The following is a 17,807-nucleotide window of genomic DNA, read 5'->3' as shown; positions in this document are numbered from 1 at the left end:
ATTTTTTGTTCATTTTATTTCAAATCTATATCTTCTCATTGATTTAAGTTTTTTTTTTTTTGGGCAAAAGGAGGTGTCACTTCAAGAAAACAACCCAAATAACACGGAACTTTTTGCGACGGTATAGGTACCATCGCAAAAAATGGTCTTTTGCGACAGCTCTTTCAAACCGTCTCAAAAAATGGTCTTGTGCGACGACATTTTCAAAACGTCTCAAAAAATGGTCTTTTGCGACGGTGGTGACCCCGTCGCTAATGAATATATCACAAAAAACATAAAAATTTGCGACGCCTGATATACCGTCGCAAAATTTTTTTTTTTTTAGACGGGAACATTTACTATCGCAAAAGTATTGTTAAAACGACATCGTTTTATTTGTTAGGATTCATCATTTGTGACGGTTTAAGTATGCCGTCGCAAAAAATAATGAAATTTTTTCTATCCCGCTCATTTTAAGCCTATTTGCGGTCATGTGTTTCCCTAAAATCCCCAAACCTTTCTGAACTAACCCAAAATCCCTAAAATCTTTAAAACCAAAATCCCCAAAACCATTTTGAAGCAAAATCCCCAAAGCCCTTGAGCCAAAATTGAACGACGGTGACGGACGACGACGGTGATCGACGACGGCTAGCAGCGAGTGACGACGGTCATCAACGACGACGACGAGCAGCAGCGAGTGGCGACGATGACGAGCAGCGAGTGACGACGGCGAGTGATGACTGTATGCCTTCTCTCTCTCTCTCTCTCTCTCTCTCGCTCTCTCTAATTACATCCAAAACCCTTTCATTTTTTTGAATATATTGTCGAGATTTGAACTAGGGTTTGGTTCTTCTACTCAATGCTTCATTGAATGTCAATCCATTTGGGCTTTCTTTTCATATAAAAGTTGGTTTAGAGGGAGAAAGTTATGGAAGAAGTTAAGGGTCTGATGCCAAAGCAGAAAAGGATGGTGGAGCTTTGAAGTTCGATGTGAATAGTGATAATGCTGATCTCAAGCCAGTTTCCCTTGAAGGGTTTGTGTTTTCTGCCTTCATTTTCTTCAATATTGTCTATTTGGCTACTGGGAAAATTCAGGAAAAAAAAACACAACCTTTTTGTTTATGTTGTCTGCATTTACTTTATTTTTAAATTGCATCTTTGGTTGCCCAGAAAATTGGTCAAAGAAAATAGAACGTTAAAAAGTTGCATTAGCCTATTGGTTCCAAAGCAATTTAATATTTTGAACAAGGAAATTTTAGCTTATTTTCTTTGATGACAAAAGGAAGAGGAATAAAACTTTTCTTAATCTATAAAAAAATAGCTTATACTCAGTTGAAAAGTGGAACAAAGTAAAATCAACCCATTTTTTACTCTTTTTTTCCCCCCTTTTTGGATTCATTATTTAAATATAAGGTATTAAATTCTTGTAGTTTGTATTAATGGATATCCAGAGTGATAATTTTGTACCATATTTACAGGAGGATAACTGGTCCAACAAGACGATCCTCAATGGGACGCTAGACAGAGGAAGAGGTGGGTTGGATATATATAAGGAGAGGGTGAGCTTGGATACTCAGTGAATAGTATAAGTAATAAAGGGGTTAAATGAATGATTCCCGAGGTCCTTGTCAAAAGAATACATATATCATAGCTTGTTCAAAACATGGGATGAATCAAGTTCATCAATCAAATCTTGGCCTTTCAAATCTTCTTGGGATGTTTGACAACATCTACATAATACATGGGGTGATGACATTCCTGACAAACAAACCCACCCGTTCATAGATCGTCGGTGGCAAAACAAGACAAAACAAGGGAATAATCGACCCGGAATCGATTAGACAAATCCACCTGTACACTAGACCGTTGGTGGGGACATCCGTTCCCAGACCGTCGATGGCAGAGATCTCTCAAGCAATGGTGCAGTTGCATTGTAGTCCCCTGGAACTAAGGACTTTCCAAGAATGTCATCAAAACAAGATAATGCTTGATATACAAAATAGGGATAATCATTCATTCTTGATCAAATACTTTTCAAAACAAGGCAAAGCAAAGCTTATCAAAACATGATAACATAGCTTTATTAAAAATACCACTCACATAGTTCTTGGGACGTCGGGATCAAAGCAAAGGTCCAAGTCCTACAAACACATAGCAAAGTCTACTAAATGCACTTCAAGAAGACAAGAAGAGATGTTCAAAGATGGATATGAAATGCATTCTTAAAACAAGCTTTACATGAATGCATTTGATCTAGGGAAAACATGCTCGGTACCAACCAGATCCTGGAATGGATGCACAGAGATGATCTAGGCTAAAATGACCTAGCTGGGTGAACTCATGAGGTCTTGGTTGAGGTCCCACACCTCTTGGCCGAGGTGTGGTTACCTAGGCTTCGGTGTGTATCTCTCTGCCAAGGTGTTACAAGATGCCGCCAAGGGTGTACCATGGTCGGCCTAGATGATGAACATCTCGGCCTAGGAGATGCAGTGGTTAGCCTAGGTGTGCATGCAAGATAGACTAAGGTACAAGTGATCATGCAAGGTAGGCCAAGGTGAGATACAATGCTTGGCCTATGTGTGGGATCTAGGCAAGAGTGGTCTCGGTGATCACACCTAGGGGAATGAGGTCTGGAAATCTGGGTTTCCTCCTTGAAGGACATAAAGAACATGAAGAACATGAATGTTAAAATCATAACTTGTTATTACAAAATCTGAGGTTTTCATGCTATGAGTTCGAAAACATGGACCTTGGTACCCATACTTGAAGATCATATGAAAACAAACATGAAAACATGCATCTTGATACAAACTTTCGGATCAAAACATGGTTTTCTTCAAGAACACATGAATATCACTTTCTCTTTCTAAAACCGAACTTCAAAGCAATGCATGGTTCATGAAACATGCTAGATCATGCAATGCGATTAGATCAACATAAAGAATAACAAGAGTAGATCACGAATCTAACCTTAAAACACGGATCTAACAGTTCGATCTCTAGGGATCAAGCTTGGAAATCTACTCATCTCTCAAGAACTCGTCTTCCTCTTCCTAGAGCTTCTCTCTCTACCTAGAACAAAGATATAGAAATGATAGGTTTTCTCTCTCTAACGGCTGATTTAACTCTCTACTGGGACACATGGCACTACCGGATTGGTTCTCCTCAAAAGGTGATAGAAAGACAAGACATGTGTTAGACAAAGTGTATACAACAAGCTAGATAACATGGGCACTCCGGCAGGTAATGATCTCGGCTAAGGACATAGGCTTCAGCAAGTAAGGTTCCAATGATCTTGGCTAGGAAGGATAACACTTGACCTAGCTGTGCCACACCTCGACCTAGATGTGCCACACCTCGGTCTAGGTCATTCCAGTCCCGGAACAAGATCACTAGGTGCAAGGATTAAGGATCTCGGATGCCTAGGTGATAACATCTCGGTCAATATGCCTAGGTGATGGTGGAGGTCAACCAAAATGGTTCCAAGATGGTCCAAGGTGTAAGAGGTTCAAAGGTGTGACCTAGGCTTGGTATGACCTAGGCTTCACATGACTTAGGCTTGACATGACCTAGGCTTCACATGACCTAGGCTTCACATGACCTAAGCTGCATATGACCTAGGCTTGGCATGGCCTAGGCTTAACATGACCTAGGCTTCCCATGACCTAGGCTTCACATGACCTAGGCTTGGCATGACCTAGGCTTAACATGACCTAGGCTTGGCATGACCTAGGCTTGGCATGACCTAGGCTTGGCATGACCTAGGCTTGACATGACTTAGGCTTGGCATGACCTAGGCTTCACATGACCTAGGCTTGGCATGACCTAGGCTTAACATGACCTAGGCTTGACATGACCTAGGCTTAACATGACCTAGGCTTCACATGACCTAGGCTTGGCATGACCTAGGCTTGACATGACTTAGGCTTGGCATGACCTAGGCTTAACATGACCTAGGCTTGACATGACCTAGGTTTGGGATGACCTAGGCTTAACATAACAGGGAAGGAACAAAGCATGCAAGCAACACTTAAGCAAAACAAGACAAGATTCATGAATGCAAACTTAAGAAGACAAAGTTATGTAAATGCACATGAACATGACTAAGACATGAATATGGGTTGTTACAGATACAATATGGGTAATGTTCATAATCAGGTTGTGGCCTTAACCTCTCAAGGGGCACGTTATAGGATGGCAAATTGGAATGGGTTTCTATATTCTCATGGCTTCTTGGCATTATTTGAGTTTGGGTGATTAGAATTCAAAATTTAAAATTGGGCTTCATACATTTGTAGTGTCTAGACTAATCTTTGAGTGGATATGTATTTAAACACTCAAAGTCAGAATGATGAGTTTGGATATGTATTAAAACACGATTTGGATATGTATTTAAATACTCTATTTACTTCCAAAATGTTGATTTTGGATATGTATTACTCTATTTACTTACAGAATGTTGACTAGATATGTATTTAAACACTGTTTTCCAATCCTTTGGTTTGATTGTTTGTCTTTTAAAGGGTCCAAAACCGTAAATAGAATATTACATTTCATGTGTAGATATGGTTCCAATTAGTTATGTTCACTATTATGCATCTTCTTCCTTAGGTGCTTCAATGTTGAGTTTGAATATGTATTTTTTAAACACTTTATTTACTTACAGAATGTTAACTGGATAAGTATTTAAACACCATTTTCCAGTCATTTGATTTGCTTGTTTGTCTTTTTTTATTTTTATTTTTTTTAAAAGGGTCCAAAACCATAAATAGAATATTAAATTTAATGTGAAGAGATGGTTCCAATTAGTTATTTTCACTATTCAATATTAGCTGCATCTTCTTTCTTAGGTGCCTCGTATTTAGAAAATGTTGAGTTTGGATATGTATTTTTTGAACACTTTATTTACTTACAGAATGTTCACTGGATATGTATTTAAACACCGTTTTTCAATCCATTGGTTTGATTGTTTGTCTTTTAAAATGTCCAAAATCGTAAATAGAATATTACATTTCATATGTAGAGATGTTTCAAATTAGTTACGTTCACTACTTAATATTAGATGCATCTTCTTCCTTAGGTGCCTCATACCTCTTTATAACATTCTCATTTTTTCTCAAATTTACATTCCTTTACTGAGGTAATTATCCCTTGTAGCCTTGTACTCTTGTTTTATACAAGGGCTTGGTCTAATCTAAAACAGTTAAAATCCTTTGGTTCAAGATGTTTTCTATAGGCTTGGGCTGCATCATGTTTTGTTATCAAATTAATGTGAAAAGCAAAATAAGAGCCCTTGGTTTAAGGTCCTGCATTTGTAATCCACAATTTAGACAAGAGATCTTTTGTTTCTTTTGTTAATGACAAATAAACAGTTGACTTCTATTAAAGAAAGACTTGTGCTTTCTTCAAATCTTGCTTTTCATTAGAAGAATAGAAATGAAATGTTTGTATCTTCATTATAAGTTCACAATAACGAGCAACTATTGTGTCAAATACTCTTTTATTCAAATTTATTATTGGTTTTAAGCTTGCTTACAACATAGAACCCATTTATTATGCAATTCTCCATTTGAGTTTTTAAGTGTACAACTGCTCTTTTGTTTTCTTTTTTTTTTCTTCATAATTTTCTTGCCATTCAATGATTATGACAATGATATAAAGACCTGTTTGGTACCACTTATAATCTAATTTTTTTCAATTTATTTGACACCCTTAAATTAAGTAGACAAAAAAAAAAATATGATGTAATGTAAAAATATCATACCCTCTCTTCTTTAGGCCGCAACAATTTGCCAATCTATTTGTAAATATTATCTAGATAATTGATTTGTAAAATTGTAGCATGCACTTGGATATCTAATTTTTTTTAATGTTAATTGTCGTATTTGAGTTTTTACATTTAAATTTTATTAAACAAGACTTTTGAGGGTGTTATAGATATTTGTACTACAAAAAAAAAAAAAAATTTACAGGTAACTTATTTAACCAAACAAGTTCAATTATTTTTACAGATTATCAGAAGCTACACGAAACATATTTATAACTTCATTTAAAATTTTTAAGCTAATAATTTATAAAGTTATAACTTATAAGTGATATCAAACAAGACCATGTCGAAACACTTGTTTTTTTTATATACATATTCTTACCTTACAACAATAATCGATTGTCGTACAGTTCTAGAATGGGCTCAAGTGCAGAAGATTATGAGAGGCATTACATCTGGCTTGGACCACATTCATACGCGTGCTACTCTTGCCATTATACATGGAGATCTTAAACCCGACAATATTTTGTTAGGCCAGGTACATTAGCTTTGTTTTGAAACCTTTCCACGATACTCCTATGAAAAAGGAATAGTAAAAATTGATAGTTTCCTCTTAAGCTAGCTCCTAACTTCCAAAATATATATATATATATATATATATTTTGATATATAGGACTACTCTGCCATAATTTGTGACTTTGGGTCAGCAATTCGAGCAGAAGATCGAAATGAAATTGGCACAATGGGATACATGTATCCAGCTACTGGAGGTACCATGAAGTAACTTTTTTTTTGTTATTTCATTTTTGATAACACACAGTAGATAACATTACTTATAAATATGTCATGTCCAATACCACATCAGTTATTTCATTACTTCACCTAGACAGAATATAGACACTACTACGGTTTCATATAAATCATAGCTTATCAGATCAATAATTGAATCATGAATCAAAATTTTAATTTTACAAATTGTAAGTCAAATAGTCGTAAAATTCAACACGAATTATAATATAAATAATAATATTATGTTAAACAATCACATATATATTTTAAAAAATTAATTAATTTTCATACATATTATGTTATATAAAGGCATGATTACATCATCTAATGGAATCACTGGATTTAACTGACCTGACCTAAATCATATTAAACCATGTTTGTTTTATAGATGCAAGTTCGTTCACAAACATAACGTATTTTAACATTTTTCTTTATTTGAACTCAGGATTTTAAATAATAGTATCGAGATATGTATCAATCAATATTTGTCAATACATCATTGATAATAACAGTATCAGAATTCTCCAATTCTATTATATAATGGCTAATATTTAAACCTTTGCTTGACTTGATCTAATTGAATCCTATCAAACCAAAATAATAACAAATCATGCATAAATGTTAATTATTTTTGTACTACACTCATAGAAGTTAAATTATGACATTTTCTCCCCCCCCAAAAAAAAGGAAAATAGGGATAAAAATTTGGCAAACCCAATAATTTCAAGACACAATAATCGTGTGATTCACCATCGATTTTAATATCAAAACAAATTCATCAATATATTCGTATAGATTTATGCATAAATCATGAATTGAATAGTGAATCGTACGATTCTAACAACAAATACATAATTGTATGAAGTATAACGTTTTTATCTTATTCCTTAATGTGATTACAACTTTTCATCAACTCATACAAGACTAATATAATATATATATATATATATATATATATTAAAAAGGCTATTATAAAACTTAGCACAATGCCATGTTCATAATTTGTCAAATTCAACATTGTACTAACCTCTCAGTTGCATGGTCCATTTTTTCAACTAGAATACTAAAATATTTTAGTATAAAAACCATGTGGGTGTAACTGCAAAATCTAATTCTAAGAGCACTTTTCAAAACTTCACTTTGTATTAATGTACAATAACCTTGCAAATATACATATGCATACACACGCACACATCTTAATACCTTCTAAGCAATGGTTCTCTTTTCTATTCTCGTTCTATATTTGCAACTTACCATTGATACAAACTGTAGACGTCCCCGAACGCCCCGGGAGGAACGAGCTCCCGTTCTGTTCATTTTGGGGTCACTACAGCTCGGACTCTTGAATGTCACGGTTCCTAATCTGAACCAAAGAGTCCAAATCCGGCAAAACGTTTTGAGAAACTGATTTTTTGAAAAAGTAGTGCCAAATATGGACTGCTTTGCCAGATACAGAGTCGCCACCTAAATATTTTATTTTGGGAAATTTAGGAAACCCTGACTCGGTGCCCAGAGGCCACGTGTCCGTCATCACCAAAGTTGCCTCGGCTCGGGAACTTGGGTACGATTGGGGAAGGTCACTTCGTGAGCACCCCCGCTCGCCCGGTCATAGACCGGCCTCTACTAACCATGATATCAATTTTTGAAAGACATTGTGAGTTCTTATTCCGGTTTATTAGCCTAGGTTACTATGTGATGCGCACAGCATATAAATATAGACCGGGTCGCCTGAATTGGAACGAAACATTTCATGCTTGTTTTTGAAAGTGGTTTGCTACCCGCAGGTAGGCTTTAAAACATTTGATGATTTATTCCAATTCAGATAACCCAACCTTCACCCACAGGCATTCAGGCAGATATATCAGATAAGCACATAGCCTCATGGTAAGCATGCTATCATGGCATTCACTCACACGCATGCAAGGATGCTAAAGCATAAAGCTTACCGAGTACTCCAAGCCAAAATAGAAACTTCATTAGAAATCATGCATGATCCTAACTATACAGAAATGCCTAATGTAACACATGCAAAATGCAATTATAGCAGGCTCGGCTATTCTAAGATGGTATATGAAATGCTACAACTATCATGTATTTAATTTGGAATTGAAGGTACAATGCAGTTAGTATGATGCGCTGAGCCCGGTGCATGCAATACAAATGAATGATGCAAACATGCTGTCATACTGTATGCTAATTTAAACATGCCCTAATCTAACCATCAAAAGCGGATAAATAAAAGGGAGAAAGACGTGGGGTTGGAAGACATACAACACACTCACGCACACTTATTACAGTTGTGCCCTCGCTCGGAGGGTCCGAATAAATAATACAGTCCAAATATTACAGTCCCGAATAAAAGAATATTACAGTCCAAAATATTACAAAATCCTAATTAATTAATGAATTAACTAAGAAAGCAAATAAAACTGGCGTGCAAGCCAGGGACTGCCTTGCTTCTGATGGATGATGCATGTCCGGATTGTCTTGCGCGGAAATCCACCGGAATGCCCCAATTAGCCTCTGTTTACACCTGTTCTTGAAATGCGTGCCAAGCCCCAAAAGGTTGCTGATTCCTGGTTTTGCTGCAACAGAGAGCAGGAAAGGGGCATGGCAATGTATTTGCACAGATATATGCATGTCTCGATCCTCGTGCCACCAATCACGCATACCGAGGCATGATGGCCGAGGAGTCGAAATGCACAACTCAATATAGGATGAATGCGCATGAAACTACAGCTAAAACCTAACTCCATCATGGACAATCCGGAGTGTCGGCGACTGGGGAATTGAGACACATTCCGTCACTCGGAGTACGAAATGTACCTCGTTTCCCGTGCCCGGGCTAACTCCTATTCCGGACACGATGCAATATGCATGATATGCATGAAATGCAACTAAGATGCAATCCTAACGTACACAATGCTATGAAAATGAGATGCCTCGAAATGCGTGCACACGGGCACGCAAACCGAGGTAATGATAAAATGCTATGTAACGAAAATGAGATGCCTCGAAATGCGTGCACACGGGCACGCAGACCGAGGTAATGATAAAATGCTATGAAAATGAGATGCCTCGAAGTGCGTGCACACGGGCACGCAAACCGAGGCGATGGCGGAATACGATGAAATGACATGGAAATGACAAATGGGCTTATACCAACATGAGTGAGCCTCAGCCACACTCACATAGGATGCCGGCGGGTAAAAATGGAGTGCCTCGAAATGCGTGCACACGGGCACGCAAACCGAAGCGATGACAAAATATGATGAAATGACATGGAAATGACAAATGGGCTTATACCAACATGAGTGAGCCTCAGCCACACTCACATAGGATGCCGGCGGATAAAAATGGAGTGCCTCGAAATGCGTGCACACGGGCACGCAAACCGAAGCGATGACAAAATATGATGAAATGACATGGAAATGATAGCAATCATTCTAATGGAATTTCAGCAGTAAAATATGGGGGAAAACAGTCCCGAAATGAGGCGAAATGACATGAAATGCATGGAATTGTCCCGAAATGCAACATTAGGCACTCGAAGTGACCTATAGCTATGCCAAACATGCACAATATGGACATGCAATGCAAAGAAAGAAGCTAGATAGTCCCAAAAAATGAACTTTCACAGTTATAAACATGGCCAAACAGCAAGCATAGGTATGGCAAAAATAGCATGCAAGAATAGGGGCCAAAAGAGGGGTAATGAAGCAAGTGATACAAGAAAAACCCAAACTGAAAAATTTCCTTCTACAACATTGAAGAGGGACCAAAAATATGAATATTTACAGTATATGGCAGACCTCAAATCAGTATACAAACATGATAGAAATGTGATGCAAAATTAGGTTCAAAAGTGGCTACAACATGAAGTATACAAAATAATCACCAAACAGCCAAAGACCCTTAATAAAACATGTAGAATGAACCAAAATAAGTACTTTTCCAGAACTGTAAAATGGCCAAAAACAAAAGCATGGTAGGCTAACTAAACATGCAAGAATGGGGAATAAAAGAGGGATATAACATGAAGTGACCTATGAAAGCCCCAAACCATGAAAGGACCTAAATGAAACATGAAGTATGGACTAAAATAAGAACTTTTTCAGAACTGTAAAATGGCCAAAAACAAAATCATGGTAGGCTGCCATTGCATGCAAGAATGGGGAAGAAAAGGGGAGTATAAAGGTAGGTACAACATGGAAGTCCCAAATGGTGTTGAGACCTTCTTCAATGTTGAAGAGGGGCTCAAAATAAGCCCAATATCAGTTTACAACATGCTCGAAAATAAATTTCTCATGGGTCAAAAATAGCATGCAAAACTATGACATACAAGAGGATCAATGAAGCAAGTGTATCATGGAGGGCTCAAACAGGGTTGAGCCCTTAATGAAAAGTGAAGATGAGCTCAAAAGAGGGCCCTTTTCAGTTAGGGCCGGAGCTTGAAACAAAAAGAAAGTGGGGCTTAGAAATAGATCAAGAAAAAGGGTCAAAAGGGTAAAAGTATTACTTACCCTTGAAGACTCAAACTTTTGTTGCTTCTTGGATGAATTTGCAGCTTCTTTGGCCTTTGAGAAACCTTCCTTGTTTCTGGAAATGAGGTGGTGGTGGTAGAGCTTGGTGGTGTAGAAGGAATGATGGTTAGGGACTTAGGGTTTTTCAAAGAATTGAGAAGGATGAAGATGGAGTTGTGTATGGAGGCTTGAAGGAGAATTTTTCTAACCCCAAAATACTACAAGGCTTGCTTGCTATATAGGCCAAAGAAGGGGTGTAAAGGTGGGGGAAAAGGAGAGCAAAATTCCCCCACGAAATATCCCCCAGATAAAGATCTTATCTGGGGGAAACAGCTCCACAGCTGTAAAGTGTACAGTGTAAGGAAGCAGGCCGGCCTGGTACTTTTGTTGCAGGTGGCCGGCCGGCCACACCCCCTAGCCGGCCGGCTAGGGGTCAAAAGGTTCAATCATATTTTCTGGCCGGCCACCAACTGGTGAGGTACTCCTATGTGTGTACAACACAACCATGTGGTTAAAAGTCCAAGAAAGTGGGTCTAAGGGGTTCAACATTAGCCCGGAAAGAGGGGTTCAAAAGGGTCAATTTGAATTACTGGCCGGCCATGAACTTTTAGGGTCCTCTCATGTGTGTACATCACAAATATGTGGTTCAAAGTTCGAGAAAAAGGGTCCAAGGGGTTCAACATTAGCCCGGAAGGAGGGGGTCAAAAGGGTCAAGTTGAATTAATGGCCGGCCATGAACTTTTAGGGTCCTCTCATGTGTGTACATCACAGGTATGTGGTTGAAAGTTGGCAACACTAACCCTAGGGTGTTCAACATTAGCCCGGAAGTTGGAAAAACGGGCGCCGGGAGGCTCCGGAGGAGAGATAACTGGTTGCTGCCACAATTACTAGCCTTCCACCCTTCCATGACCTTCCTAGTGATGAAACGGAGGTACCTGCCAAAAATGAGCAAAAACCGATGCAAAACGAATGTTCGGGGGCCAAAACACGCAGTTCGGGATCCCGAAAATGGGCTGTTAAGCACCGAAAATGGCGTTCGGCCACGAAGTGGGTTTCTCAGACCCCAGTGTCCCTCAAAAGGGATGAAATAAGATGTATGCCAAAAACCGGAGCAAAAGGAGATGGTTAAGCGGTCCCGAACCGAGGCACACGGCCAACGGTCCCGAAAACCGGGAACCGGACTCCGAAATGGGCAAAATGGCCTACGGCCACCAAATGTAGCCTATGGACATTGAGAGATGGTCTACTGGACCTCTCCCTCCCCTCAAGAAAAGAAACAGAGAAAACCGAGTCTGGTTCGCAAACCGAGACAAGGCACAGAAGAAGGTTCGGAAGTCCGGAGGCAGGGCTCACGGCCGCGACTCTGAAACTTCTGAACGAGCACATTATGCAACATCACCAAGCGCTCAATCGGTGACATCTGAGTCTTAAGGTCGGTCAAAAATGGAGTGTCTACAGTTGCCCCTCTTTGACAGAACTCAGAAGTCACAAGTGACGGGAGTGAATGTCAAAGCCCAGAGACGACCCATTTTTGACAAGGCCGAAGACTTAGACAAACAGACAGGATAAACAGAGATGCGCCCGCAGGCATGCCCGCAGGCAGGGGGCAAAATGCGAATGACAATGCAAGAAGATTTTGAAGATTGGACTTATACGCTGCGCGAAGCCGGTTTTGAAAGTTGGACTTATACACTACGCGAAGCCGGTTTTGAAAGTTGGACTTATACGCTGCGCGAAGCCGGTTTTGAAAGTTGGACTTATACGCTGCGCGAAGCCGGTTTTGAAAGTTGGACTTATACGCTGCGCGAAGCCGGTTTTGAAAGTTGGACTTATACGCTGCGCGAAGCCGGTTTTGAAAGTTGGACTTATACGCTGCGCGAAGCCGGTTTTGAAAGTTGGACTTATACGCTGCGCGAAACCGGTTTTGAAAGTTGGACTTATACGCTGCGCGAAGCCGGTTATCACTCATGATCATGCGAATGCAGCAAGCTGTAATGAAGCAAGTATTCGCAAATAGATGCAACAGTTTTAAGCAAGAATGCAAAGCAACAACTATATTTCATGCAGTTAAGAATGCGGAGGATTATTCAATCCCCGCCACGTCTCACACGGAGAAGATACGATACCTGCGCGATTCGTCTGGTCGCACCAGCTTCAATTGAACCGTACATACAATATCGTGCCTGCAAAACAGAGAAACTCAACGAGCACAACATGCTAACAACATATATTTAATGTAATTCCGAAGGTTCGACACACGCAGTGCCGGTGAGTGAATGCATCGCAATGCAAGAGTGGAACATGCGTGACAACGTATGCTCAAACATGGAGGTATGCCAACATCAAGAAATGTACATGACAAGACAAGTATGCTTATGAGAATGCAAGATAATGTGACACGAGCATGAATCAGGGTGTTCATTTGTTATGAAACAACGAGTACGGAAACGCGCATTTCGGCGAAAGCAACTCGATCGCGGCCTCCGATCCGTTTCCCTGAAAGGTTACAACTCATTCAAAAAGGATACAAAGCTAATACAATCCTCCTCCATGGTTGACCAGTAGTAGCCCTGTCTGAGGATCTTTCTGGCCAGCATTACTCCATTCACGTATGCACCACACTCCCCCCCATGGATGGCTTCCATCAGGCGTTTTGACTCTTCAGCTTCTACACAGAGCTTATGCATTCCCAGATGACCCCTTTTGTACAGCTTTCCCCCGCAGATAATGAACTGAGCAGCCATTCTTCTGACAGCCCTCTTATCTTTAGCATTTGCCCCTAGTGGATATGTCTCCTTTTCCAAGAAGTTCCAGATGTCGTAATACCAGGGGTTGCCGTCTTGAACCTCATCTATGGCGGAAATTGACTCGTATGCCGGCACGAACTTCTAATCAATAATGACTGGACGCATCCGGACTCCGGACGGGATGTCTATCATAGAAGATAGAGTTGCTAATGAATCTGCAAACCTGTTGTTCTCTCTTACGAGGTGGGTGAAATTTAGCTTCTCAAACCGAGGAATTAACAAATCCAAGGTTTGGTGGTAGATTATCATCCTTTCCTCCTTAACTTTCCAATCTCCTTTTGCCTGAGACACAACAAGGTTCGAGTCCCCAATGACGTCCAACCGTCTTGCCCCTAGTTCCAGGGCTGCTTCCAGGCCAGCAATACATGCCTCATACTCTGCTTCATTGTTGGAAACTTTGAACCGGAGCTTGAATGCTAAAGGGATACGGGAATCATCAGGCGCTATCAGCAACACCCCTATCCCATACCCATACTGGTTTGACGCTTCGTCAAAGTACATTGTCCAAGTTTCATCTTCGACGTGTAGAATAGCTTCATCTGGGAATAGATACTCAACCGCTTCATCCCCCTCAACCGGGTGGTCGGTAAGGAACTCCGCTACCGCTCTACCTTTTACCGACTTGCGCGTTATATACTTCAAATCAAATTCGGAGAGCAACAGCAGCCAACGAGCTAGCCTACCCGTAAGTGCTGGTTTCTCGAAGAGATATTTGATGGGATCCAAACGCGAAACCAACATTACAGAGTGGGCTAACAGGTAGTGCCGCAGCTTCCTGGTTGCCCATACCAAGGCCAAACAAGCCTTCTCCAGTGGTGTATAGCGGGTCTCGTAATCCAGCATCTTTTTGCTCAGATAGTAGATGGCTCTTTCCAATTTGTCTTCTGACTCCTGCGCAAGCATGCAGCCCATGGTAGTCTCAGTTACCGAAAGGTACAATATCAACGGTCTCCCCGGCTCTGGTGGCGACAACACGGGCGGGTTCTGTAGATACTCTTTGATCTGCTCAAAAGCTGCTTGACATCGGCCGTCCCACTGGAATTTCTTTCCTTTCTTCAGGAGACCAAAAAGTGGTTCACAAGTCAAGGTTAATTTAGAAATAAACCGTCTTATGAATTGCACTCTACCCAGAAAGCCTCGCACCTCCTTTTCAGTCCTTGGTGGTGGCATTTCTAAGATGGCCTTGATTTTGGAAGGGTCGACCTCGATGCCCCTTTGTGTGATCAGAAACCCTAGCATCTTCCCTGCTGTAACACCAAACGTGCATTTCTGGGGATTCAGTCGCAGCCGAAACTCTTTGATCCTTTGAAAGAATTTTTGTAAGGCGGTGTAGTGGCCCTCTCTATCTTTGGACTTGACAATCATGTCGTCCACATACACCTCGACCTCTTTATGGATCATATCATGCAATATTGTAGTCGCTGCCCGTTGATACGTAGCTCCAGCATTTTTCAACCCGAATGGCATCACTCTATAACAATATGTCCCCCACGGGGTAGTGAACGCAGTCTTCTCCCGGTCTTCGGGTGCCATTACTATCTGATTATAGCCTGAGAAACCATCCATAAACGAAAGCAAGGCGTGTCCTGCCGTGAAATCCACCAATTCATCGATGTGTGGCAAGGGAAAGTCGTCCTTCGGACTGGCCCTGTTCAAATCTCTGAAGTCTACACAGACCCGAATTCTGCCATCCTTCTTTGGCACCGGAACTATGTTGGCCAACCAAGTTGGATATTCAGATACCAGCAGGAACCCTGCGTCAATTTGCTTGGTGATCTCTTCCTTAATTTTGAGAGCCCAGTCCGGGCGAATCCTTCTGAGTTTCTGTTTGACAGGGCGGGCCTCGGGATCAAGAGGGATCCGGTGCTGTACAATCTCAGGATCGATTCCAGGCATGTCTTCGTAGGACCACGTGAAAACATCTTTGAAATCTTTTAATAAAGCGACTAAGCGTTCGCGCTCCTCTGAAGACAACGTGGACCCGATCTGGACCAGCCGCGGGTCCTTCTCAGTACCAACATTCACAGTAGTGATTTCATCCATTAAAGGTTTAACAAATCTTTCCTGCTCTTGATCAATTAATCGTTGCAAAACTGGGGGAATTTCTTCCTCGCTGTTTTCATCAAAATTTTGAAAATCCTGATTTAAGCAATAAATCAAAGGCACAGAAAAATACTCAGAAACCACATCCACATCATTCTCATTAAATATTTCCAAGCCGTCAGATTCCTCTGTTACAACAGACTCAAAAGAAAATGAAAATGACGACCTAGACAGGACTATGGCATCCGGGTTATCACCCCCAGGAATACCGGACTCAGACTCAGTCGAGCTGGAATCTGATTCCGACGTACAAGATTCGGTAGAATCAGATTCCGGCTCACTACCTGACCCGGAACTGCTAGATAAAAAGCCTTCTTCATATTGCCAGATGAGAGAAGGTGCGATAGATGCATCCAAGATCGGCGCTGGAAAGCCCGCAGCTATTTCATCTCCAATCACAGAAACCGAAGAGTTATCCCCCAAGCACTCTTGGCCGATCGGAGGATCTGATAGTAGACTCGCCAGTGCTACCCCCATTTCAAGCTCTGTGCTCTCAGGATCCACTGCTTCACATTGCTCAACCTCAGTTGGTGGGTCTGTCTGCGCTTCGGCAACGTCATCCCCAGATAATTGTATGTCGAAGAAGATTTCAAAGCCAGGCACGCGTTTCCCCTCCGCGTTTCGCCATGGCTCCGGGAAGCCGCAGAAAGGAAAATCTTCCCCCTCCCGGACGAAGCGTCCGTTTAGGGTACCCCAGATGGGCTTGTGCATTAACTCAAATGGCTTCCCGGCCTTCTTTGCTCTGGCCCTTCCGGCCATTTCTTTTCCTTTCCTCACCCAATCTTCCTTGGTGGGCAAATAACCCAGTCCAAAAGCGTGAGGGTTGTGTGGCACTTCGGCCAACACTGAGAGGCCCTTCCGGCCGCTTCTCCCTAATCCCATCCCGGGGGTATGTTTTAGATTGTTCATGAGGTAGATAGATTGTGCACTAACATACATGCCCTCATTCACAGCCATGACATTCTGAACCACTTGAGCCTCGGCCAGAGTGAACCCCGACAAAAACACATCCTCCGTGCCGTGCTCAATCTCCAAGACAGGTGTAGACACCTCCGGCGGCAGATGGATTGATGAATTCCCGAAAACTATCGCTACCCCTTTCCCGTGGGGGTACTTTAGCATCTGATGTAGAGTGGAAGAGACTGCTTTGACCTGGTGCAACCATGGTCGCCCCAAAAGTAAGTTAAAGGTTGCGGGAACGTCCAAGATATGAAATTCGTTGTTGTGTTGTCCTGGACCAACCTTGGTTTGAATTTTAACAGTCCCCATCACTTCTCTGCTGGTATTGTCGTATGCTCTGATCACTTGGGTGGTTGGGACGAAGTCCGCGGGTTTTAACCCGATTGCATATGCCGTTCTGGTCGGGCAGACATTAATCGCAGACCCGGTATCAACAAGTACCACCGGTATCCACTTATCTCTACATTCCACAGAAATATAGAGAGGTTTGTTATGACTTGTGCCCTCAGGCGGTAGTTCCTTGTCCGAAAAGGTTAATGCCGGGGAACCTCCTCCCGGAAAAACCAGCCCAACCAGCTGTTCAGGCGTGGTGTCTATGGAGAGTTTGGACTTGTCCATAGCAGATAGGACAGCTTCTCTGTGTACTCGTGATGCCATTAGCAGTCCCCAGATGGAGATGCCTGCTTGTATCTTTTTTAACTGTTTCAGCACAGCTTCATCTTCAATCTGCTTCTCCTTCTGTCTCTCCGCTTCTCTATCCTTCCCGGATGCCTCGGGCTGGTCCAGGTGTGGGGGTTTGAAGTACCGCCCACTTCTTGTTATATGGTCCACTTCATCAAGATACCAAGTATCATCCGGCTGGCCATTTCCCCAGTCTTC

Source organism: Camellia sinensis, chromosome 9 (assembly GCF_055761805.1).
Source record: "Camellia sinensis isolate YWXY chromosome 9, ASM5576180v1, whole genome shotgun sequence".
In the NCBI taxonomy this organism is placed as follows: domain Eukaryota; kingdom Viridiplantae; phylum Streptophyta; class Magnoliopsida; order Ericales; family Theaceae; genus Camellia; species Camellia sinensis.
This window is presented reverse-complemented; position numbering follows the sequence as displayed.